Genomic DNA, 26,088 nt, shown 5'->3' with positions numbered 1-26,088 from the left:
ACATGAAATAAGTATTTGATGCAACAGAACTTAATATGTTTGTATATAATTTTCAATTTCTTTTTTTTTTTTTTTTTTTGCAAAAATAATAAAAGTTACGTTTTAGTGGGCTGATAGAGGCTGTTCTACTAGTGGGGGTTCATTCCCTTTTTAATTATTTTTCTTTTTTCAGTACTGATTCAGTTCTTCTCCTTTCCTTTTCTGGTCTCTATCTTAAAACAAATCAAAAAGCTATTAAGACTTAAAGAGATTGTCCACTACTTGGACAATCCCTTCTTAAACTAAAACTAAATGTTTGACCCCGATAAAATAATAAAGCTTATACTCGCCTCCTGTGCCGACACTGTTCCCGCCGTGTCGTCACTCACCCTCCCCATGGCTGTGATGCAGTGTTGTGACACATGACGCCGGCACCCAATCAGCACTGGCATCACTGTGTTCACCTTGGGACAAACTGAATATGAAGAGGAAGCCAGGAATCAGCTCATCCCGGACTTTCTCTTCATGTTTAGTTTGTAAGCGGAGACAGTGACGCCAGCGCTGATTGGGCGCTGGGCATCACATGTCATTCCACCACACCACAGCATCGGGACCATGAGTGCCAGCACTGCGGGAACGGCGCCAGCATGGGAGGTGAGTATATTATTATTTTTATCAGGGCCGAACATTTAGTTTAAGAAGGGGTTGCCCTAGTAGTAGACAACCCCTTTAAATAAAACAATAAAACAATTCTACATTTAACATTTTCTACATTTAAAATAAAAATGCTATATTCTAATTTCCCAGTACCATTCCAGTGATGCCGATGCTCTGCCTGTGACTGCCTGTGACTGGTGATAGATTCCAGCACTCATTTCTCCTCCTGCACTGATTAGAAGCACTTCACCTTCTTATTAAACGGTGTGGCCACTCCCATCTCCTATATAATCTGGGCCCTGGCTAGCACTTATTGTCAGAGCTAGCATATGCTGCATGGCTGGAGGTTGTTGGTTATTATAGAAGAAGTTGTTTGGTGGATTTATCTGTGATTGTTGCTAGGTTTTGAGTGTGTGATAATTCCCTTTCTTCTCCTACTTTGGTTTAACCCCATCCTCCACTCCCCGGTGCATACCTCTGTTATATCAGTGAATTTATTTGTATGTTTAGTGTTTTTCATTACCCCTGTTTGTATTACCTTGTTAGTCTAGTTGATGTATTACGGTACACTACTACTCCCCTTTTCCCTGGGTGGGGGAAGGGTACAGACTGAGGGCGCATTCAGGAGCTAAGGCAAGGTACGTGGCCCCGGCATCTTCACCATCAAAAGTAATCTGGGGAACAGGGCGAGCTTGTGCACCACTAGCGTTGGGGACAGGGAAGGAGCCCCTTGTCCCAGGACACCCAGCTACAGAGTTGTGACTGACATAACAATGTTTCGCAAGTAGTGATGAGCGAACGGGCTCGGTTATAGTGTTATCTGAACATGCTTGTGTGCTGATAGAGTATTTTTGGCGTGCTCTAATACTATATTGGAGTCGCAGCTTCTGCATGTCTCATCCGCAACACATGCAGGGATTGTCTGTGATCGGCTACTACTAATAAACAGACAATCTCTGCTTGTGTTGCGGCTGTTGAACATCGGCGAGACATGCAGATAAGGCAACTTGAACATAGTATTAAAGCACACCGAAGACACACTATTAGCACATGAGCATGCTCCGATAACACCTTATCCGAGCATGCTCGCTCATCAGTAATCGAAAGCACTGGCAAACACTATGCCAGCATCCTGGAGGAACGCCTGTCCGGGAAGTGAATATATAATGTCGTTATTTAACATAGGCACAGTTTAATTTAAGAAGGGGTTGTGCAAGTAGTGGTCAACCTCTATAACTGTTGTTAAAAACATAACAGCAGAAAATGTAGATGAGTTAATATAATATTATTATTATTACAATTGTTGCTAATTGCTTCCAAATGAACCATGAAATAATAAGTCAAATCTTAGCCAGTCACAACATAGCCACAGTTTGCCATATATTGGAAAGGCCAAATCGGCAAAAAAAAGCCTCAATTAATATTTATTTGTGAAAAATATTAGTCAGATTGAAACTTCCATAAAAATATATTATGTATCTAATAATACGCATAATGATTGGTTTTTATTATTTTTTTCCTTTTTAAATGTGTAAAAATCATCCTTTATTCATTTTTTTCCCCCCAGAGTTGTGTTGTCTGCATAAAACCACATATTGTTGACTGTGAACTGCATTCTTCTCTTGGACTGCCATGACTTCTAAACAGGTAAGTGTATCTGTGGATCAATTTTGACACAGAACTTACTATTCTTCTAAACATCTCCGTGGCGTACATTGAATAGGAGCGCGCAAGTTTACTTCTAGTATTTAGTAAATAGAGTCTTTAGATGAACATAATGCGGGGGCCCGGCTTTATATGCCGGAGACCCGATGACTGGCCGACCAAGTTGTTTTTTGGTTTCCTTCCCCTGTTCTCTGGAACGCGAGGAAAGGGTTAAACAACTCCGTGTTCCCCCCCCCCCTTCCCCTGGTGGTGAGTGCGTCACTTCCGGTGACAGTTTGTGCTGAGGCAGCTGGCAGCGTGTGAGGAGGTGCCTGACGCGATTCTGGCCGCTGTCAATAGGTTTGATTTAGCTGCTTCGGCAGAAATGTCATCCTCCCTGGAGGACGCCATCAGAGAGAGGGTTAGTAAAGAGGGGGCGGCATGGCTTACAGCATTCATACCGGACTTGGGGGCTGGAAAATCGAGCCCTCACAAGTCTTGGGGTAAGTGTCGGTCGCGGCGTAAGCTGCGCCCACCGGAGAGGCTGAGCCCACCCCATCTGCTTCCAGCTCTGCCGCTTATATCAGGGATATCTGAGGTCTCCGGTCGGGACGTTGTCTGGCGCTGAAGGCAGAGACACTTCTGCGAATTTACTGCGACGCCATAGGGGAATAAAAAGGGCGGGAATTTAGAAAGGTGTAGCCGTTCAAGTCTGCGTGGTGCTAATTTACCTCAGCCCCGGACCTCTTCAATTAGCAAGCCACAGACTGAAGGAGTTTCGGGAAGTACAGGGGGAGCAAACCTAATTTTACCTCACAGCGTGACAGGACAATACCAACCCATGGGAGGTACACACAGTGCCAGTTCATCATCTGAGGTCGAGGCTGGGTGCAGCAGGGTAACTGAACAACAACCATGTTCGTTACCTCAGCCAGTTGCAGAACACTTGGCGGTTGATTTGGCCTCGGTAGGGAATCAACCTATGCAAATTAATCCTATTAATGCCCATACTTCTTCAAGTCTGGGTCTCATTAGCCCACAACATGTTCCATTGTTGCAGGCTGGTTATAAGCAACAAACATTACCCCCTCCGCCCATGTTGGCTTTGCCCCAACTTCCTAACCCCATACAAACACCTCCGTTGCTGATAGGTGATGGTAATGTAGGTCAAGTTGTCGGTGCTATACCAACAATGTCATCTGTGCAAATTTCACAACACCACGGATTGGTGACTGCGTCATCGGCAGGAACAGGCTATGCTTTATCAGTTCCCACTGATATGGCTTCGGCTCGTAAAAGGGGGAAGGGTCATAGAAGAGGAAGACATAATAGTTCTTCTTCATCTTCTTCGGATTCGGACAGAAGTTATTCCAGATGTCATAGTCGCCGATCCCGTCATAGAAGGGGAGATCAGTTTCTAGATTCAGCAGGCGTTCGAAGAACTCACGTTATCATTCTTCCTCATCGGGGTCCCTCGGACGCAGTCGTAGGAGGAGTCGCCAATCTCCCAGGACGTCTCACAAAGATCAGCGAAGTTATCATGAGGCGTCCCTTCCTGTTTCGGCAGCAATAACAGTGCCTGATACACAGTCTGGTGAGTTTGATTATGTGGGAGCATGGGAAAGTACAGGTAAAAAATTTGTGACATTGGAAAATCTGCAAAGCATTTTCAGTGGAGAAAAATTAGTTTTGAATCCTAAGTTATTGACCAAAGAAAAAGGCGCTGCTAATGTTTCACCACCTTTGCAGGCAGATATTCATAAGGACGTTTTCTATTGTGGTGTTACGCCACTGGGCTATCATTTGGATAAGGAGATTTTAGAAAAAATATGGGGTAATGACTACATTGATATATGGTCATTATTGTCCCCTGAGCAAAGCTCTGTGGACAAGGAAAGGGGTTCCTCCGACAGGTTTTATGAGCGTCGTCCAAAAGTTGCAAAAACAATTAACAATTGGCTCCAAGCATTTTTTGTTGTTGGTTGCGTTTTGGGAAAGAAACACCCAGAGAGGTGCTCGGAATTGTTTCTGTATATGGATACCATTTATAATTCGTATAAGACACAAGGGGGCACAGCATGGTGAAGGTATGACGAGGATTTTCGTCGATGACTAGCCATTAACCCGCAGCTAGGTTGGGGAGTTAAGGCCATGGATTCTTGGTTGCGTCTTATGATGGCCCAAAGGAGCAGTCAGCCCTTTCAATCTGGGGCCCCTTGTCAACAGACAAGCTCGGGGCCAGTCACCGTTCGGAGGCCGGGAACTTGCTGGTTGTTCAATGAAGGTCATTGCAGATATTACGGACTGTGTAAGTATAAACATGAGTGCTCAGTTTGCGGAGGACCGCACTCAGTCTCGAAATGCCCCAGACCGGCCTCAAAGCCCACCCTGTCCAAGGCTAATCCCTAACAGGAGGGTAAGGACGCCAGTGAACATCATCGCGATGGAGCCGTGGCTAAGTAAATATCATAATAGAGCAGCAGCCGCTCAGTTGCGAGTTGGGTTTCTATATGGTTTCTTTATACCTTTCAACTATTCCAAGGACCCAGTTTTTTCTTCTAATTTAAAATCAGCAAAAGAACTTCCGCTAGTTTTATCAAGTAAGATTGCAAAAGAAGTGGCACACGGTCGTATGATGGGACCTTTTTCTACGCCCCCCTTTTACAATTTGAGGGTATCCCCGTTGGGGGTAGTTCCGAAAAAAGATCCGGGGGAGTTTAGGCTCATTCATCACCTGTTGCACCCAAAGGGTTCTTCGGTGAATGACGGAATTAGTCAAGAAGAAGCATCAGTGACTTACGCGCCTTTTGATCAAGCGTTGATGCTTTTGCATCAGGCAGGCCTGGGAGCACTTATGGCAAAATCTGACATTGTGTCGGCTTTCCGCTTGCTTCCAGTTCATCCGGATTGTTTTCATCTTCTTGTATGTTATATGGATGGTAACTATTATTATGACACCTGTCTGCCTATGGGTTGTTCCATCTCATGTAAGTATTTTGAATTATTCAGTAGTTTCCTTGAATGGGCAGTAAAAATCGAGACAGGATCCCAATGGATTACACATTATTTGGACGATTTTCTTTTTGTTGGTCCAGCAAATTCGGAATTTTGCGAGATGGTGTTGAATAACTTTCGTGAGTTAATGAAAGTTTTCGGTGTGCCGCTATCACAAGAAAAAACAATGGGTCCGCTTACCTGCTTATCCTTTCTTGGTATTGAAAAACTCAGTTAGACTCAGTTAACAAGGTGTTTCGCTTTCCCTCGGAAAAAATAGTAAAATTACTTGAAAAAATTGATGGTTTTCTTTCCATAAAAAAAGTTACCCTGGTACAAATGCAATCCCTTTTGGGTTTGCTAGCATTTGCATGCCGGGTTATGCCGATGGGTAGAATTTTTTCACGTCGTCTGGCAATGGCTACACGAGGGGTGAGGCTTCCTCATCATAGGATCAGGCTTGGTCTTCCTTTGTTGGAAGACCTGCGGGTATGGAGAAGTTTTTTGCAAAAATACAACGGTTGTACTTGTTTTTAGAGTGAGGAAGAGTCTTGTCAGGATATTCATCTATTCGCCGATTCGGCAGGGTCAGTGGGTTTTGGTGTCATTTTTCAAAACCAGTGGTGCGCAGAGCGGTGGCCAAAAAATTGGGTTGATATTAATTGGACAAAAATCCTTACATTGCTTGAGTTATTCCAGTTGGTAGTGGCAGTTATTTGGGGTGATCAGTTTTGTAATTCTCACATTTGCTTTTGGACGGACAACGAGAGTGTGGTTCATTCGTTAAATCATTTGTCTTCTTCCAGCATCCCAGTCATAAAGCTTATTCGATTCCTGGTGTTAAAATGCTTACAGTTGGGGGGGCGTGGCTATGTAAGCTAGCAGAGAGGACGCACCTTCTGGAAGCTCCCGATATCCTGGTCATAATCCTGCCATTAATCCCCCTGATTTATACTTTGCACCGGCTGGAACGGTGCCTCTGGACCTTGGGAGACCGGTGACCCCCCTGGACGGTGACTTCGGAGTCCCAGGACGCCGGTAACAGCGGCGGCCTGAGTGAGCGGCAAAGTCCCTGAGCTGCGGCGGCCATCTTGGAGCGCGGCTCCGGCGGGAAGGACACAGCGCCGGCGGCGGCCGAAGCCGGGTGCGTTCTCCTGAGACGGAGCGGACATTTACATACAGCGGGGACGCTGTGGAACACCGAGGAGGAAACAGGTGCCGGGTCTGGGGCGGCGGGCGGTCCCTGGAGAGGCTGCAGCCAATATCACAGCGCGCACTCCAGCAGCAAGGAGAGCGGCGCTATATAGTACAGCCGCGGTGCGGTTCAGGAAGTGAGCCAAAAGCCTGCAATCATAGAGGGGTGGTGCGGTGTGTGCCCTGGAAGATTGGGCCCTGCACCCCCCTTATCAGATATACTCCTGTTGGCGCCATAACTCTGGAGGGATTATCCCCCCTCCCTACTGTTTTGCCTGTGGGGGCTGTGGGCTGCTCTGGGACTCGGTGCCTGGATAAATTCTTAGCTGCTGCTCCTACACGTACTTAGCAATTCCCTGCCTATCTAACTGCCGCCCTGAGGTATATCCTGGTGTCTGACCCTGCTCTGATATTGGAGAATAGACTATCATAACCATAAGCTTGATCCTCTGTGGAGACCCTCTATTAACCGCCATGCAACATTCTAAAGGAGGGGGGGCTGCTGACAAGTTAAAGAAATTTGCCAGAGAAGATGCCCCTGATAATGTACGTACCCTCAGAAATAACCCCTCGCAGAATCAGCGCAAAAGTCGCCCTTCTGACAGTAATGAGGAGGGGGAACACGGCGAACTAACTCTTAAGCAAGCATCTGAGCAATTGATGCAAGCTATATCCCTCACCAGGTCCTCTCTCACTGAGAAAATAGAAGACGTACATACTGAAGTGGGTCGCTTGCGACATGATATGCAGGCTATGAGAGGGCGTATCTCAGAGGTTGAAACAAGAGTGTCCCAGATAGAGGACACCATTACCCCAATGGAGGCTAAGCTCTCAAAGGCCGCTGGCTCTGTCAATGCCTGGAAGCAAAAGGCAGATGACCTGGAAAATAGATTGCGCCGTAATAACATTCGAATTATTGGCCTACCAGAACGCTCGGAGGGTCAGCGACCTGAGCAATTTCTAGAGGATTGGCTTAAAACCTCCCTGGGAGATGGATTCTCCTCAACATTTTCCGTGGAGAGGGCCCATCGGGTCCCAACGAGACCTCTACCTCCTGGAACTCCACCTCGGCCCTTCTTGGCGCGTCTCCTCAATTGCAGAGACAGAGATGCGATTCTCCGCTTGGCAAGGCAGAAGAGCCCTGTTAAATTCAATAACGCTACTATTTCAATCTTCCCGGATTTTTCCATGGAACTTCAAAAGCAACGAGTCCGATTTGTGGAAGTTAAAAAACAGCTCAGGGATAAGAACATCATCTACTCCATGCTTTACCCAGCTCGACTCCGCATTGTCCATGAAGGCTCCTCCTTGTTCTTTACTGACCCAGCGGAGGCAACCGAATGGTTGCGGTCATACAGGGGGTCTAATGTACCGGACTCCTAAGTTGTTCTCCTCACCCAATGGCAACACAAATTGGAGCCTTCCATATTGGTGCTGAGTTTATCAACAATACCGGACGCTGGTTCCAGTGAGGGTATCCCCTTTTCTATCTGACTGTAGGAGTGTAAGATTATACTCCTCCACTGTTCAAATTTTGTTTTGTTTGGGTTTTTACATTAGTTTTGACTGTTTGATATGTTTGCTAGTCGCCAATGATAATTTTATGCTCTACGTGATGTTCCTGATCCCTGCCCAGGTTGCGATGTATGTTATTCTTTTCTTTTCAGTGTGGATATGGGGTCTGAGATTGTATATATGACGTGGAATATACGGGGTATTAAGACCCCCCGTAAGAAAATCAAGGTATTTTCTCAGATTAAAAGGTATCATCCCCATATTGTAGCACTTGTGGAGACACATTTGACCAGAGACACAGTTAAATGTACACAAAAGCCGTGGGTGCAATGGTCCCTTCACGCATTCCATACTAGTTATTCCAGAGGGGTCTCTCTGTTAATACATAGGAATGTTAGGTGGGAGGCTAGGGAAGCACGACGTGATCCCGAAGGTCGCTTTGTTTTTGTACATGCCTTTATTAATACGCGAGAATATGTGATACTATGTGTTTATAATCCACCCCCGGCTAATATATCGGTTCTCCGCATGGCACTGGGTTTCTCCCTAAATTATCCTAATGCTAGCGTTATTTGTATGGGAGATTTTAACTTAGTCATGGATAATTCTAAAGACAGACTGAAACTAGACAGAGGGACACCTGGGGGACCTCCTCCTTAATCCCCCTCTCAATTGGCGCTATTTATGGGCAGTAGCGGATGGTTGGATCTATGGAGGACACGCCACCCTGAGACAAAAGAATATACCTGTCATTCATCAACTAGACAGTCTCTATCTCGCATAGATTACATATTTGGATCTAGTGATCTGGCATTATGGGTGGAAAGTATCGAACATGGTAATAGGGGAATATCAGATCACAGTCCAGTCATTCTCAAATTTAAATATGGTCAGCCAAACAACCATATACCTTGGAAATTGAATCCCTTCTGGTTGAAATTGATTGATTCTAGTGATAGAACGGTTGATCAGTTGAACTGTTTTGTCTCTACCCACCCAGACCCCTCGAATCTTAATCTGTTCTGGGATACTCTAAAAGCATATTTAAGGGGATGTTTGTCCTCCACAATTTCCTACATAAAAAGGGTGACGGCAGGAGAGGATGATGAGATGGAACGGTGACTGAGGGATTCGGAGGCCGCCTACGTGGCTAGTCAGACCAGTGGTAACAGGGTGGAATGGCTTACCTCCCAAAGATTATACACCCAACATATAGACACTAAATCGAAGCGCAAATTATTTTTTACCCGTCAATCCTATTTTGAATTGGGGAATCAGGCCAGTACACTCCTAGCCTTTATAGTACGCCAGCATAATACCTAAAATACAGTACTACAGATTCGTGCACTTGATGGTTCGTTGGTATCCTCTACTGAAGAGATTCTCCGATGTTTTTGTAATTATTATAAGTCATTGTACGAATCTGGTGGTAATTTTGGTGTCCCTGAGTGTATGGACTATTTATCGGACATAACGTTCCCCTCACTGAATCCAACCCAGCAGGCTTTTATGGAGGCCGAGTTTACTCTGGAGGAGGTGGAACATGCTATAGTGGACATGGCTACCGGGAAGGCCCCTGGACCTGACGGGTTTCCCGCTGAGTTCTATAAAAAATATCGGAGTCATCTGGCACCACTTTTACTAAAGGTACTCCGGGGTATATGGGAGGGAGAGTTTATGCCTGAAACATTTTACGATGCAAATATTATTGTACTTAAGAAGGAGGGAAAAGACCCTCTGGAGTCTGGGTCATATCGCCCCATATCATTGGTGAATGTAGATTATAAAATCTTCACTAAAATCTTGGCCACCAGACTAAATACGATCATACTAGATCTTATACACCCAGATCAAACAGGCTTTATGCCTGGGAAAAGTACCTCCATCAATATTAGACGGATCCAATCTGTGATTCAATATAGCTCTTTAGAACTGGATAATAATTGGGCACTGGCGTCACTAGATACAGCCAAAGCATTCGACTCTCTTGAGTGGCCTTTCCTCTCTGCATGCCTACGGAAGTATGGTTTTGGGGACAAATTTATTAGAGGGATAGATACACTATATAGGAATCCTAGGGCACGGGTAATTGTGAATAACTCTATCTCTGATTCTTTTACCTTGCACAGGGGAACCCGTCAGGGATGTCCTTTATCCCCGGCTCTCTTTGCCCTCGCGATAGAAGCTTTAGCAATACGCATAAGGTCCTCTGCGGATATTAAGGGAATTAATATTGCAGATCGTGTAGATACCATCGGTCTTTATGCCGATGACATGATCATATTTATGGATAAAGTAGAAGAAACCCTACCGCAGGTAATAACGACCATCGACAAATTTAGTAAATTCTCCGGTCTCTATATAAATTGGGACAAGTCTGCCCTGATGCCTCTGTCTCATGTTCCGATACCCTGTCTCGAAAGTCTCTCGTCACTACCTGTAGTCTCCAGTTTCAAATATTTGGGTATTCATATGTCTCAATATAGTCGGCTAGACCTACAACTTAACATCCACCCACTATTAGACCTGGTCAAATCTAAATTTATAACCTGGAGCAAGCTTCCCCTCTCTGTTGCAGGCCGCATCAATTTAATTAAAATGATATTGCTCCCCAAACTTAATTATTGTCTCCAACACAGTGCTATGCCAATACCCAAGTCTTTCTTCGCAAATTTAAATTCCCTGACTACATCCTTTATATGGGGGAAGACCAGACCCAAACTTAAACTATCTACTCTACAGAGACCAAAAAGGGGGGGTGGGGCGGCCTTGCCAGACTTTTATCTGTACTATCTTGCCGGACAGGCTAAGGCATTGAGCAAATGGATGCCTATTAACTCTTTACCTAATTCAGAGAGTCATTTACTCCACTCTGCCCGGATTGATTGTCCATTGGGATTTTTGGAAACAGACAGAGTCAATGCTCCCCGTTTGCTGCCTTTACTTCGACTGGCGAGATTGATATGGAGACAAATCAAAAAAATTATTAAATTTGCAGATGTAATAGCTGAAATGCCACTATGGCATAATAGTTATCTTCCAGAATTACTGGATCACCCATCTACTGAGTTCTGGATCTCATACGGTGTTCTTTCGGTGGGCAATGTATATGACCAAGGGGTTTTTGTATCCTTCGAGCAATTACGAGACACCTACAATATCCCAAGATCTCAATTTTTCCGTTACTTACAGCTAAGATCAGCTTTTCAATCATATATGCGAAATATAGGTGCGGGTCGAACGATCTCGTCTCTACCTCTGATAGGCATTCTCAAATCACAGGGTCCTCAGGGACTCATTTCCTCTTTATATACATATTTGTTATCCGTGGGTGATGGGTCTATTATTGACTCCCTTAAAAAGAAGTGGGAGGGACTTCTTCCCGATACATTGGGAGAGGAATGGGAAGATATTCTAGAGTCTCCAACTAAAGTTTCTCCTTCAGTTAATAACAAGATGACCCAGCTGTATATTGTATATCAGACCTATTTGACCCCAACGCGACTCTTTAAAATGGGTCGCCTCCATTCGTCAGATTGCTTGCGATGCCATGCACAAGATGCAGATTTTATCCATATGATTTGGAGGTGCCCGGTAATTTCTCATTATTGGAAAGAGGTCACAACATTATTAACATCTTTATTGTCAGTCCCTGTGCCACTTGAGCCATTGACCTGCTTGTTCGGAGTATGGGATGCAGAAGCCTGGAATCACTATACTGGGATCTTTCTTCGAGAGACGCTCTTCTTGGCATGGAAGGTGCTGGCGTTAAGGTGGATGGGTGGTTCCTCCCCGTCTCTCAGAGTTTGGATTGACTTGGTAAACTCGGTCATCCCATATGAGAGAACATTATACCAAAATAGGGGGTGCCCAGGTAAATTCGAAAAAATCTGGGGTAGGTGGAACTCCTCTCATCATACTCTGTAGTCTGCGCTGATTAGATACTTGCATGGGAGAATGGGCTTGTGGTTTTGGGACATCGCTTGTGGAGTAGGATTCAAATCTGTTTTTCCTTTTGGCGACTTACTGTTTACGGTTAAAGTTGTATAGTAGATACTTTATAGATGCTAATGATTTAGCATGCACAGTTTATTACCCCTGTAAGTTCTGGATATGATGATATTCTGTATTTATTATATTCGGTGGTATAATTAATGATGATAAATGCTAATGTATGCATTATTTGTTTATTCTGGAATCAATAAACGAATTTAAAAAAAAAAAATGCTTACAGTTGAATATTTGGTTTCGTTCCAGGCATGTTCGGGGTATTGATAATGGTATGGCTGACTCACTTTCACGATTTAATTTTCAGAAGTTCCGGGATCTCGCTCCAGAGGCCAGTCAACGGGGAACTCTGTGCCTAGAATACCTATGGGAGGTACCGGGAACCTCCTAATGCCTCTGATTCGGTCATCAGTGGCTAATTCAACATGGGATGCATATGGATATACTAGGCCAAATGTTTGGATCCTGGGCCATTCCTACGTATTTTGGGCTGAGCAAAAAGCTGAGTGTCGTCCAGGAGGAAGATCGCTTGGGTTCCACAGCGTGGATGTAAATTGGAGAGGCATTCGTGGGCTGACATGGTCTCAGGTGTTGGTAGAGGTGGTTCAAATTTCAAGAAGATCAACGAACAGAGTTATTTTGGTGCTGCATGCAGGAGGAAACGATCTAGGTGTGATACAATTGACAGAGCTCCTTACACTAATGCGGGCGGACATTGATAAATTTTCAGGGTTTTTTCTCGGAATTAGTCTTTGTTTGGTCGGAGATCATACCCAGGGTGGTTTGGCGAGGAGCACGTGAATGGGCGGGTGTTGAGAGAGCACGAAGGGTAGTAAACCAACGTATTTCTAGGTTTGTACATTTCAAGGGTGGTATAGTGGTAAGACACAAACAACTTGAAGGGAACAACGCCAGGATGTTGCGTCCGGATGGAGTTCATTTGACAGACATAGGCTTAGACATATTTTTGTCCAGGCTACAGGATGGGATTGAGGAGGCATTGTTTGCTCTGGGTGGGGGGTCGTAGCTCTGAGTGGTCATAGCTACTCCTTGGCGAAAGAGTTAGTTGGGTAACATGTGCTGGGAGTCCGGTGGCATATCCCCACAAATTCCGATGGTCAACAGGGAGAGCTGCCGCCTTACTCCTCCAACAAAACTGGGTTGTTGAAGATTTAAGATGAGAGATGTTTTTATGGTTACTCTCCAAATAAAGGTTATGAATCAATTTTGTGTGTTTTTCTTTCCGGGTGTCGGGGGAACAGGGAAGGAATGTTAAGGTAAGGGCAGTCTTGTTCTGTAGCTTGTAGGTAGCACCAAATTTACTAGTGTTTGTGTTTCCGTCTAATACACAAGCTAAATTCAGTCATATATATATATATATATATGATTATAACCTCTGAGAAAGTCTATTAAGCTAGAATTACCTAACTGAAAAAAAAAACAATTGTATTGTTACTTCCTCTGTTTGGATTTAGCCAATTATCCAAATGTTAGAATTTGCAGTTTTCTGTATTACTGCATCGTTCAATCACGTCAGTCCCCATGCAGCTGGCACAGGTACTATGGAAGAGGAAGGGAGAGATGCAGCTTAACCCTTGATTGTACCCTTACATTACAGCATCTGCACTGTCCACTGGCTATATTTTATATATGTATGTTTTAATGATTATATATATCTATACTGTTCTCTGTTTTACATCCTATGCTATGTGATTTAGGTATAAGTGTAGTAAGATCTATGCTAGAACTCTCCATCTACGGCTACCTTTCCTTTTTTTCAGGGAATGTGTAATCGGAAAATTACCTATTGTTAAATTAGGTTTTCATGTTAAATGTATTTTTTTTTGTTTTTTAGTAATCACAATTTTTCCATATAATATATAAGAAAAATAAGCAATCTTGAAATAATCACGCTGACAGCTAAGCTTAATGCTATAATCATACTTCATGTTCACATCAGATAACCTTTCAGCAGTCTCATTACGTGCAAAAATATAACGAAAGGTAAAACATCTAAATACAGTGGACAAAACAAGATCCACCATTCACAAAAGGAGATGTCATGGCTCACCTGTCACGGGTGTGTCAGAGGCTGCAGACCCTTGCTCTGCATCTGACTGCAGAAGGTCTCAGCAGTTTGCTTTGCAGACTTCTTCCTGGGCCTTCTGACTCTATATAGTATGTACTATCTAGTACCATGCTCGTAGAGAACAGGGGCATTAAGTGGCAATTGAAAGCTGCTTCTAAAGGAGCGTGCCCTGACCATGTGAAAAAAACCCTGCATAATGGTGTCTGGAAGGGAATGATGCAAAATAAGGCAATAATATTATTATCTTTGCAATGCCTGAAGGAAAATAAAAATGGACCGTGATGCATGGGTTGACAGTCTCATATATGCTTTCTGAGTAGACCCTTGGCCACTCCATCCAACTCATACCATGAAATACATGTGTGATCCCAGCCTTACACTTAAATTCCCTTTAGAACCTGGCTACGAGATTGCAGCAAGGTATGTTTTTCTCCATTGTTTGAAGAGCTGTCTGGGAACCATAGCGAGAGACTAGACGAGTCCGGCTTCACCCATCCTTGCTCCACATGATTGACAGGTCGTTCCCTTATGCATAAACATGGGGATAAACCTCTCGATCAACCAGAATGGTGCAGGAGGAAACAAGGTGGTAACAATGCCGGATTAGTCTTGTCTCTCTCTGTTGACCCATGCCAGCTGCCGTAGCTTTTTACACCAATCTTGCAGCTAGTCTCTGATTCATGGTGCCTGTGTTTTGGGCAGCATAAATTGAGTAACTAGTTCCTTTTTAACAGTTTATTAACCTCAGGTCTATGTGGCTGCTAATCAATTAGCAGAATATGTAATATATGACTTCAGGCAAAGGAGCCGTCAATCAAGTAGGAGGAGGCAGTGCTGGGTGGGGAATAGAGCTGGAGTGACGGAGGCTTCCGATCTTCAGCCTCATTTGTATATAAATTTAAATGCTGATTTCTCAGTAACGGAGGAACAGATTGGCCATGTAAAAGTATCGCTGGATTCGTCTTTGAAAGAGCTACCTATACGTGTAAATAGTTTGGAGGTGAAATCCTACTGAAAGATTCCCTTTAAAGGGTTGTTTCCTAAAAATTGACTCCTGTGAATAATGTCTTATAGGACATGTGGATATCATAGTAGGGGGGGGAATCAGAATATTTACAGTTCAGCTTCGCTTTTGCTGCTCGGGGGTGGAAAAGTAGTGGTGGCATCCAGGCAGGAGAACAAAAAACCTCTCTTCCAAATAAGAATGCCAGTATTATAAATGACACATGGTAGATGGGGGGTGCTGTTACAGATTTCACAATGGGGCTCGGAAGCTTTAAGTTACTTGTCTGGTGCAGTTACATGTGACCAGTCTCGACGTTCTATAGTTTATACTTCCGGTGACTGTGATTTACCGTCATGGTGCAAATAGTTATCATGGGCTAAATAAAAGTGTCTTCGAAGGAAATGCCGTTTTCTTCCAATATTGTAGTGAAGAGCAGAGTCGATGATTCACCTTTGCAGTTCCATAAATATCGTCCTCTCGCTGATCTAATTTAATTTTACAATAAATATAGGATGTGTTATAAGAAAAAAAAACACAACACAGTATTGTCCTGTGCATGCTATTAGTCATAAAACGTTACGGAAATTTATGATACGTGAGGTCAGTTTTTTTTTTTTTTCCCTGTCATTCCATCACTTTAAGAGCAAGAAGTATCCTCTGCTGAGAGTAATTACATTAAGGTTGTGAGTTATTTGTTTCATAAGTCTTGTGTATGCCGGGATTTTGAAAACACGTGCGTTGAACAATAGTGATGTGTTCAGGATTTAAGTCGCCAATTAATTCATTTCATCTCATTTTGTTTTCAGATATGCACTTTGAGGAAATTTTAAATTTAAATTTTGAAAGAAATTATGTAATGTAGCATGGATAAAAGTCTGATCTTGACTGAATGCACAAAAACAACCGAACTGAGACAGTGCCAGGACTGAAAGCAGAATAGTGATGGTGGTTTTTCCACGGTTTCAAAAAGTAGAAACTTCTAGGTAACGGCTTTTCCATTGCCCAAAAAAGTTATTGCAGTAACCATAGGACCCCGCTTTTTGTGGCAAGATTGAATAACTTGCTGCTGATTAATATGAACGCAGATTAGCCGCATGTGGCATGAAGATGATTTTTATGCAGATCCGTTACACTCCAGACTGCAAATTTGAAGAATTCCTGTCTTAGATCTTGTAGTAGTTACATGACAGATTGGTAATATACAAAACCCACACATGTGAGCATACCCTATTAATTTATATTTCCATTTCTTAGCTTCCTTGCATGCTTCATTTGTTAGATTACTGCTCTTTTGTTTTTAGTTCCAAGTCCAATATTAAACAGAACATATCTTTTTTTTCTTTTTAAGCCTGAGATGGGGCTGTATTTTATCTCGTCTGCCCCATCCCCGCCAACCACCCCAACCACTCATACACATTAGACTAAAGTTTTATGAATCCTGGTGACTGGCCGACCATCTAATGTGTGGGATATTAAATCACCCAATTCTTAAGGCATCTGACGGCAGATTTTTCACTTATGCCCGTTGAAAGCACATGACCGCTCAGACAATCTTGTGAAGTGCAGCTGTTTGTAACATCTGTGCCAGTGTCCACTTCAGCTGCTAGGTTGCACCGCATCTTTGTTGCAGGTAATGCTTGACAGCATTAATTTTGTTTTATTCCTATAACTTGAGGTTCATGGTCTGGTCTTCATTGCTCCTCTCTGAAAGCCCTAGGTGACCTACCTGCTATTTAAACACCTGAGTCTCTGACTTCCACTGCCAGTCAATTAGTTTTGCTACCTGACTTGTCCTCCTGTCCTTTCTTATGGTGTTTTCCTGATTCCTCCTGTTTTCTGACTTCAATGTAAATTTTGACCATCCTCTTGTTTTGCGATACTGTTCCTGGTTTAACCTCTTGGCTTTGACCCTGCTTGGCAATCCTTTCTGTCTCTGATTTACTCCTCCGGACAGCAGCCATTCCGTTTAAATAATCCACTGGGCTCCGTTGTAAGACCAGATCCGTGTACTAGGGTTAAAGGTGAAGGTCGTGGTTTCTCTGGCATCTACAAGATGGAGTGGCTTGTGCCAAGTCTTTCCAAGGTAGCCTTTTGAGTATGTGGCCTTTTGACAAATGTGACACTGTTTAGCCAATTGCATAAAAGAAAAATGAGCAATCCTAGATTTATACTGTTGGCTAAAAAATGATCACTAGATGGATGCCTCTTTACTTTGAACACCTACAGGCATAAACAAAATAAGTACTGAACATGCATATTAAATCACATATTAAAATGCAAATGAAAGGATATTAATTGCAATCAATTTTCTACAGGAAAGATTTATATATTGATACCGTGTTAGCCAGTGGATAGAAAAATATTTAGAATTGAGAGTCCTCAGTGGTTGATACCTTTTAATGGCTAACTGAAAAGATGGTAACAAATTGCAAGCTTTCGAGACTACTCAGGTCTCTTCATCAAGCATAGACTAAAACAAATTCTCAAGAATCACATATTTATGCACAACACATCACAGAAAAACGCCATAGATAAGACAGGTGACATGAAGCAGAATTAAGGTACCTTCACACGAAACGACATTATAACGATATCGCTAGCAATCCGTGACGTTGCAGCGTCCTCGCTAGCGATATCGTTTCGTTTGACACGCAGCAGCGATCAGGATCCTGCTGTGATGTCGCTGGTCGCTGAATAAAGTCCAGAACTTTATTTGGTCGTCCGATCGCTGTGTATCGTTGTGTTTGAAAGCAAAAGCAACGATACCAGCGATATTTTACACTGGTAACCAGGGTAAACATCGGGTTACTAAGCGCAGGGCCGCGCTTAGTTACCCGATGTTTACCCTGGTTACTAGCGTAAAATGTAAAAAAAACAAACAGCACATACTCACATTGCGTCCCCTGCAGTCTGCTTCCTCCTCTGACTCAGCGCCGCAAAGTGAAAGTGAAAGCAGCACAGCGGTGACGTCACCGCTCTGCTCTCACTGTACGGCGCTCAGTCAGTCAGGAAGTGGACGCAGGGGGACGTGAATGTAAGTATGTGCTGTTTGTTTTTTTTAGATTTTACGCTGGTAACCAGGGTAAACATCGGGTTACTAAGCGCGGCCCTGCGCTTAGTTACCCGATGTTTACCCTGGTTACCAGGGGACCTCGGCATAGTTGATCGCTGGAGAGCGGTCTGTGTGACAGCTCTCCAGCGACCAAACAGCGACGCTGCAGCGATCGACATCGTTGTCGCTATCGCTGCAGCGTCGCTTCGTGTGAAGGTACCTTTACCATTAGGTGAGTGATAAACAGTTATGTCCATAAATATTGGAACAATTCATAGATAAGGAGTGTTTTATTGTCCTCTGATTGGGGTCTGGTTCTATTATGATGACCCCACATGGTCTGAGTGGCAAATTCCTTAGTTGATATAAAAAGACATATATCCATGCGACACGTGTCAAAGGTCATCATCAGCTTATATTCCCAGATCCTTCTGTCTCTCTGAGATTTGAAATTACCTTTTAATACAAGTAATTTCATGTCCATAATGTTATGATTGGGGAGACCCAAATGTATTGCCACAGGTAGATCCATTCTTTTATCTCTTATTGTATAGTGATGAGAGTTCATCCTTGTTATCAGTTTCTGCCCTCTACCAGAAGGAACCATCCTGGCCACCATGGATGTGGAATCTTTGTACTCCAATATCCCACACCAGGATGGATTAAATGCCTGCAAATTCTTCCTGGAAAACACAGGGACTGATGCTGATTCTGTGCTGAAACTTATCAAATTCATCCTCACCCGCAATTACTTTGAATTTGACAACAAGATGTATCTACGGAAGACTGGCACAGCAATGGGAAGTAAAATGGCCCCACAGTATGCAAATCTTTTCATGGCCAAGCTTGAAAAGTGACTTTTTGTCCTCATGTCCCATCATGGCCTACTACCGCTACATTGATGATATTTTAATCATCTGGACGGAGTCTGAGCCACAGCTAAAGATGTTCCATGAACAGTTTAATCAATTTCATCCTACTATCAACTTAACACTCAACTACTCCTGCACTGAAATTAACTTTTTGGACACCATCATTAAGCTGCAGAACTATGAAATAGAAACATCCCTATATCAGAAGCCAATCGACTGTCCAACATACCTTAAATGGGACAGTTTCCATCCAAAACACATAAAAAACTCTACTGTCTACAGCCAAGCCATCAGATACAATCGTATATGTTCCAATCCCATGGATAGAGATGAACACCTTGGTCGCCTCAGAAAGACCTTTTTGAATCAGTGCTACCATTCAAGAACCAGATCACAAGAGCCACCAGAATATCAAGTAATTACCTGCTACATTACAAAGCTAAAGAAGAAAACAACCGGGTGCCTCTAGTGGTCACCTACAATCCAAATCTGGAGGTGCTAAGGGGAGCTGCATGGAAATTACAACCTTTACTACAAAAAGATGCCCGCTTACAATCCTTTTTTCCAGACCCACCACTACTGTATTTTAGGCAGCCCCCAAATCTAAGAAGTATTATTGTCAGAAGCTCACTGTCTTCTCCAACAACTGCAGGAACCTTTCCTTGCAACCAGAAAAAATGTAAAGCCTGTCCATTTATAATGCAAAAAGCCCTGTGTTGGGACTCCAGTGGGCGGATCTTCTGCTGGGGCATGCGCAGTGGTGGGGTCCTCTTAACTTGCGCTGTATAGTATCGGCCGTGTGAGATTCTCTACAGCTTGGTAAATAGAAGCCCTGTGTTGGGACTCCAGTGGGCGGATCCTCTGCTGGGGCATGCGCAGTGGTGGTGTTCTCTGTGGGGTGGTGGGCGCTGTATATCGAACACAGTGCGGTCACATGGGACCAGCGCTGTGGCCTGATTGGACCGCGCCCATTCTGTACACACCCACGGAACCATGGTAACCACTGATGCATTGCCCCAATAGGATGATGGTGTATGTTTACATGAGGGACACCGGGAACATGTACACTGGATTTATGAGGTGGGATATGTTAAAGGGATCGATCAAGAGGTGTTTTCCTATATATAAGGGGGTTGAGTATTGTCTGTTGGATATTTTGTACTGTTTTTATGTATTTTTATGGTGTTTAGAATATCGCTATTTTTTTCTATCTGATTGTGACACCCTCATTGGCTGTTTGTTAACCATGGGGGTGGTCCTATTGATATATAATGGTGGTTGAAACATGCTTGTACTGTGCTTGAAAAAGGTCTTCGGACCGAAACGTTGCCACAGGAGGCAGAATAAAGTGTATTGCTGTCTATCACTTCCTGATGTGGCGCTGTCCTCTTTCAATCTTTATCGTGTCCATTTATAATGACCACAGACAAGATAAAGATCCCCAATTCACATCAGGACTACAAGATACCAGGTACTTTCAGCTGTGTCCCTTCTAATGTGGTGTACTTAATTATTTGCACTAAATGTCCAACTGGGGGGTCTGTATGTAGGGGAGACAGGGCAGAAACTGAGAACAAGAATGAACTCTCATCGCCATACAATAAGAGAAAAAAGAATGGATCTACCTGTGGCAATACATTTTTGTCTCCCCAAACATAACATTATGGACATGAAATTACTTGTATTAAAAGGTAACTTCAAATCTCAGCGAGACAGAAGGATCTGGAAATATAAGCTGATGATGACCTTTGACACTCTCAGTGCAGGAATGAATGTGTCGCATGGATTTATGCCTTTTTACATCAACCAAGGAATTTGCCACTCAGACCATGTGGGGTCATCATAACACAGAACCAGACCCCAATCAGAGGACAATAAAACACTCCTTATCTATGAATTGCTCCAATATTTATGGACATAACTGTTTATCACTCACATAATGGTGGTTCTGCTTCACGTCACCTATCTTATCTATGCATTTTTCTGTGCTGTGTTAAATGTGATTCTTCAGAATTTCTTTTAGTCTATGCCAGATGAAGAGACCTGAGTAGTATCGAAAGCTTGCAATTTGTTACCATCTTTTCAGTTAGCCATTAAAAGGTATCAACCACTGAGGACTCTCAATTCTAAATATTTTTCAATCAATTTTCTATTAATTTTTGGTATAATATTGATGTCCTTTCACCATTTGGGGTGATTCCTGTCTACAGAGCACGATAGTGATGCTGATTGGACTCTCTTGCTCTTCACTGTAAGACCAATGTTCTGTCCAAAAGCAGTTTTTGGCCCCATGTCTGGCTCCCTCTAGTGGTGGCTGATGTCAGACAGAATTTAACCCATTAATCAAGGAGATTTGGAGTTTTGCATCAGAATTACAGTGCTCAGACGTTAGAAAGCTCAATCTATCTACACAATCTAAAAAATTGTCGTCTTCAGGTCAAATTACTTTGTTTAGGACAGTTTTTTGCCTAAAACCTTCTATCCCTCTCTTTTTTTTGCACCGTGACCATCCCGCCTTAGAAGTTTCACAATATGATTAGCATAACACTCAGGGGGGAAAAAAAGATAGGGGGGTTTGCATAATTCTGCAGTGCATTGTATTTTATATGACATGGTAATCAAGTGGTTATAATTTTTTTATCAAAGATGTAACACGATCATCAATTTATACGAGCGTCATTTGCATAAAACATGAATCATTCGCACTGGTGTGATATAAAGAAAAAGAAGATTATACAACTAGTTTTTAATGTTTAGCAGAGGACAGTGATAATGGAGAAGGCAAGACGAGGAAGAATCGTGGCCGTGAATGTAAATGTCAGTTTGAGTAGAGGACTAAGATCTGGGTGAGCGGAGGGAAATATATGACTGGTGATAGCAGAGGTGACTTCACTTATCTGCAAGACTTCTGTATCTGGTTCCCTGCAACATAAAGTAGGATATTTTGGGGGAGAAGACCTAATATACAGATGTCATAAGAATATGAACATATGTTGTACTTTTATTAGTCATTTTTATTAAACAAATATCTATTTAAAATTTGTTCACTGATACTTTTTTTTTTAGTTTCCCTACAAAAACACACCTTTTTTAACAAAAGCTGGCCCAGCAATCATCTGATCATATCAGGTCTGGCTGCTAAATCCCATGGCCATTACCTGATGATCCTGCTGACAGCATTACATACAGAATACAAACTGCTATTACAATTTTTTTTAAATGCAGGGAATGTTATGAAATAATTAAAGGGAACCTGTCAGGTCCCCCATGCCCCCAAAACCACCAGCAGTTGTGTCTACATAGCTAAATCCCGTACCTAACAGACCCTTTATACATTAAATACATAAACAAATCTTTAGAAAAAGTATATCTAAAGTCGGTTTATGATATGTAAATGAGGCCTTTTGCTTGTCGATAGAATGTTAGCTTCCCTTGATTAGTCGGCCCACTTAGCATGTTATCACACCCCTGTGGGCGTGATAACATGACTTAAGAGCATCATAGCCAGCACTATACATTCCTTGCATATGCGCACATTTTCTTTTCCTGCATTGATCCTTTGAAACCGGATGTACACGTCCTGGCTTCAGAGATCGGGGGTGTACAAGATTATAGGTGAAGAAAACTTCCAATCATGTGCAGTTTGCCTCTCTGAAGCCAGGACGTGTACAAGCGGCTTCAGAGGATTAATGCAGAGAGGGAAAGAAGCCGCATGCATATCCGAGGGATGTATACCACTGGGGATGACGCCGGCACTTGTAAGTCATATTATCACGCCCACAGGGTCGTGATAACATGCTAAGTGGGCCAACTAGTTTAGGGAAACTAATGCCCCATCGACTAGTCTAGGGATTGTTAAGCAGGGTATTTAGCTATGTTTAACACAGTTGATGGTGGTTCTGGGGGTGCCGGCAACCTGACAGATTCCCTTTTAAAGAAGATATGCTCCCTCTCCTCTAATGCTTCTTGTTCCAGTGCAGGCCTGCCTCAGCCAGGACTGGAAGCAGTGATGTCCCAGTGCTTGCAGTGGTCAGGTGACTGGATTGAGACTTTGTGAAGAAACTAGGGAGCAATAACGCAAATCGGGTGATACCCGTGATATAAAGGGTGCATAAACAGGGGGTGTAAGCTCACCTTGATTTGTTGCAGTTGCAACAATGAATACACTTGAACAGCTGCTGCAGACCTTGGATGATAGAACATGAGGATAGTAGGAGGAGATGGACAGCTTTCCTGCGCTTCTGTTACTATCCCACAAAGGATAAAGGAGAATCAATCAAATAAAAACATTTGTTTATTCCATGGTGTGGATCTATGCGTTTTCGAGGTACTCCAACCTCGTGCTCGGGAAATAACCACATTTCTGCTATGCCCTTATTCACATTGAGGTCATTTGACACAAAGTAAGGTTTTAAAACTAGAGACAGGCTAGGACTGCCCCGACAGGTACACCTTATCACCTTATCGTGGTGGGATGGCTTTTCATGTTTTTTTTCATCAAAATAGCTTTAACTAAGTACACTACGTTATTTACATGTACTATTACCATGTACCTATTTACTTGCTGTAGGGTATATGCTCATATTATTTGTTTTTCCTTTGAATTTTGTCTGTGAAATGGCCACAGTGGGAACATGTTCTTACACTTTGCACATATACCAGCCCATAGTCCAACTAATTTCCTTCGGTTTTTATGTAATATGATAGCTGCAGAGCATTATGGGTAATGACTGCTTGACTGTCCTCTGATGTCTTCAGGTGAAAGGCCGCTTGGCTTTTTTGGGTGGGCGATCCTCATTAATCGAATTGCCGAGTGTTTGAATTCATGGGGACATGCGAATTTCAGCAAATTTGACTCAAAGTCGATCCTCCACAGATTCCACCGTTCATCTCTCGGAGATTCTCTGAGGACATAACAATTGGATAGTAGCAACTTTGGATTATAAAGGTTTCATAAAATATTTAAAAGTTTTAGCAGAAACCCAAAAAGTAAAGTCTCTTTATTTATTTTAAAATACCAAATCATTTTTTTCTTCCTAAGTGAAATCTTAAACACAGATATAGATTGTATCTTTCTTTCTGTCTTTCGTCTGTTCCTTTTTTTTATGTTTTATGCATGTCATATACACAAGGGGAAATGTTTTCTGATTGCTGTATCAAAAGGCACAAACCATCCCAGAGCCTGGATGATCTGCACAGTAATCTTCTGTAAGGATCACAAAGTTGACTGAATATTTGCAAAGAGTAAACATCTGAAAAGCCCAAGTCATTATTTAACTTGGTGTCAGAAAAATAGATTAATGCATTTTTTCCTACTTTTATTTTTATGCAACTTTTAAATTAGAAAATCTGTTTGTAAAAAATGAAAGCGAATGTAAACTCAATTGGCCATTAATGTATACTAAGGGCCAGGGGCGTAACGACCGCGGTCGCAGCGGTCGCCATTGCGACCGGGCCCCGCAGGTCAGGGGCCCCGGGCCGGCAGGTCAGGGCAGGGCCGGGCTGGACATCGGGCACTTCTGGCAAATGCCAGAAGAGCCGATGCCAGTAGTGGGCCGCTGCACTGTTCCTCCCCCCCCCCCCCGCCGCCGCCGCCGCCGCATTTAACTATACCGGCGCCTATGACACCGGTATAGTTCAATGCAATGATGGAGGAGAGCGTCACCTGACGCTCCCTCTCCCATCATTCCCCGCTCTGCCTCTGACAGTACACTGCGGGTGCGCGATGATGTCATATCATCGCGCACCTGCAGTGTCCTGGGCAGACTGCAGCCACCAGGAGCAGCGCGGGCAAAAGGAAAGGTGAGGAGAGTTTTTTTCTTTCTTTTTCACCGGACTGTGGGGCCATTATCGGGGGGGGGGGGGGGGAGATGAGATGCGGGCTGTGCTCTATATACCCCTGTGCTGGCTGTGCTCTATATACCCCTGTGCTGGCTGTGCTCTATATACCCCTGTGCTGGCTGTGCTCTATATACCCCTGTGCTGGCTGTGCTGCATATACCCCTGTGCGGGCTCTGCTGTATATACCCCTGTGTGGGCTCTGCTGTATATACCCCTGTGCGGGCTGTGCTCTATATACCCCTGTGCGGGCTGTGCTCTATATACCCCTGTGCTGGCTGTGCTCTATATACCCCTGTGCTGGCTGTGCTCTATATACCCCTGTGCTGGCTGTGCTGCATATACCCCTGTGCGGGCTCTGCTGTATATACCCCTGTGTGGGCTCTGCTGTATATACCCCTGTGTGGGCTCTGCTGTATATACCCCTGTGCGGGCTGTGCTCTATATACCCCTGTGCGGGCTGTGCTCTATATACCCCTGTGCGGGCTGTGCTGTATATACCCCTGTGCGGGCTCTGCTGTATATACCCCTGTGCGGGCTGTGCTGTATATACCCCTGTGCGGGCTGTGCTGTATATACCCCTGTGCGGGCTCTGCTGTATATACCCCTGTGCGGGCTCTGCTGTATATATCCCTGTGCGGGCTGTGCTGTATATACCCCTGTGCGGGCTGTGCTCTATATACCCCTGTGCGGGCTGTGCTCTATATACCCCTGTGCGGGCTCTGCTGTATATACCCCTGTGCGGGCTCTGCTGTATATACCCCTGTGCGGGCTGTGCTCTATATACCCCTGTGCGGGCTGTGCTCTATATACCCCTGTGCTGGCTGTGCTGCATATACCCCTGTGCGGGCTCTGCTGTATATATCCCTGTGCGGGCTGTGCTGTATATACCCCTGTGCGGGCTGTGCTCTATATACCCCTGTGCGGGCTGTGCTCTATATACCCCTGTGCCGGCTGTGCTCTATATACCCCTGTGCCGGCTGTGCTGTATATACCCCTGTGCTGGCTGTGCTGTATATACCCCTGTGCGGGCTCTGCTGTATATACCCCTGTGCGGGCTTTGCTGTATATACCCCTGTGCGGGCTGTGCTGTATATACCCCTGTGCGGGCTGTGCTGTATATACCCCTGTGCGGGCTGTGCTCTATATACCCCTGTGCTGGCTGTGCTGTATATACCCCTGTGCGGGCTGTGCTGTATATACCCCTGTGCGGGCTGTGCTGTATATACCCCTGTGCGGG

The 26,088-nt window shown here is 43.9% G+C and overlaps 1 long non-coding RNA gene across 1 annotated transcript in view; it reads left to right on the top strand.

Annotated features, from left to right (window-relative positions):
* LOC143807325 (uncharacterized) overlaps positions 1-13,169 on the top strand; it is a 265,411-nt gene extending 252,242 nt beyond the window's left edge. The window contains exons 4-5 of the long non-coding RNA XR_013221698.1: positions 2,204-2,283; positions 12,299-13,169. This is a non-coding gene — a long non-coding RNA (uncharacterized LOC143807325). The remainder of the gene's footprint in view (positions 1-2,203; positions 2,284-12,298) is intronic.
* Positions 13,170-26,088: the final 12,919 nt, after the last annotated feature.

The sequence above is a fragment of the Ranitomeya variabilis genome, chromosome 2 (genome assembly GCF_051348905.1).
Source record: "Ranitomeya variabilis isolate aRanVar5 chromosome 2, aRanVar5.hap1, whole genome shotgun sequence".
Classification (NCBI taxonomy): Eukaryota; Metazoa; Chordata; class Amphibia; order Anura; family Dendrobatidae; genus Ranitomeya; species Ranitomeya variabilis.
Note: the sequence above shows the minus strand (reverse complement) of the source record. Positions and strands in the feature narration are given on the sequence as shown.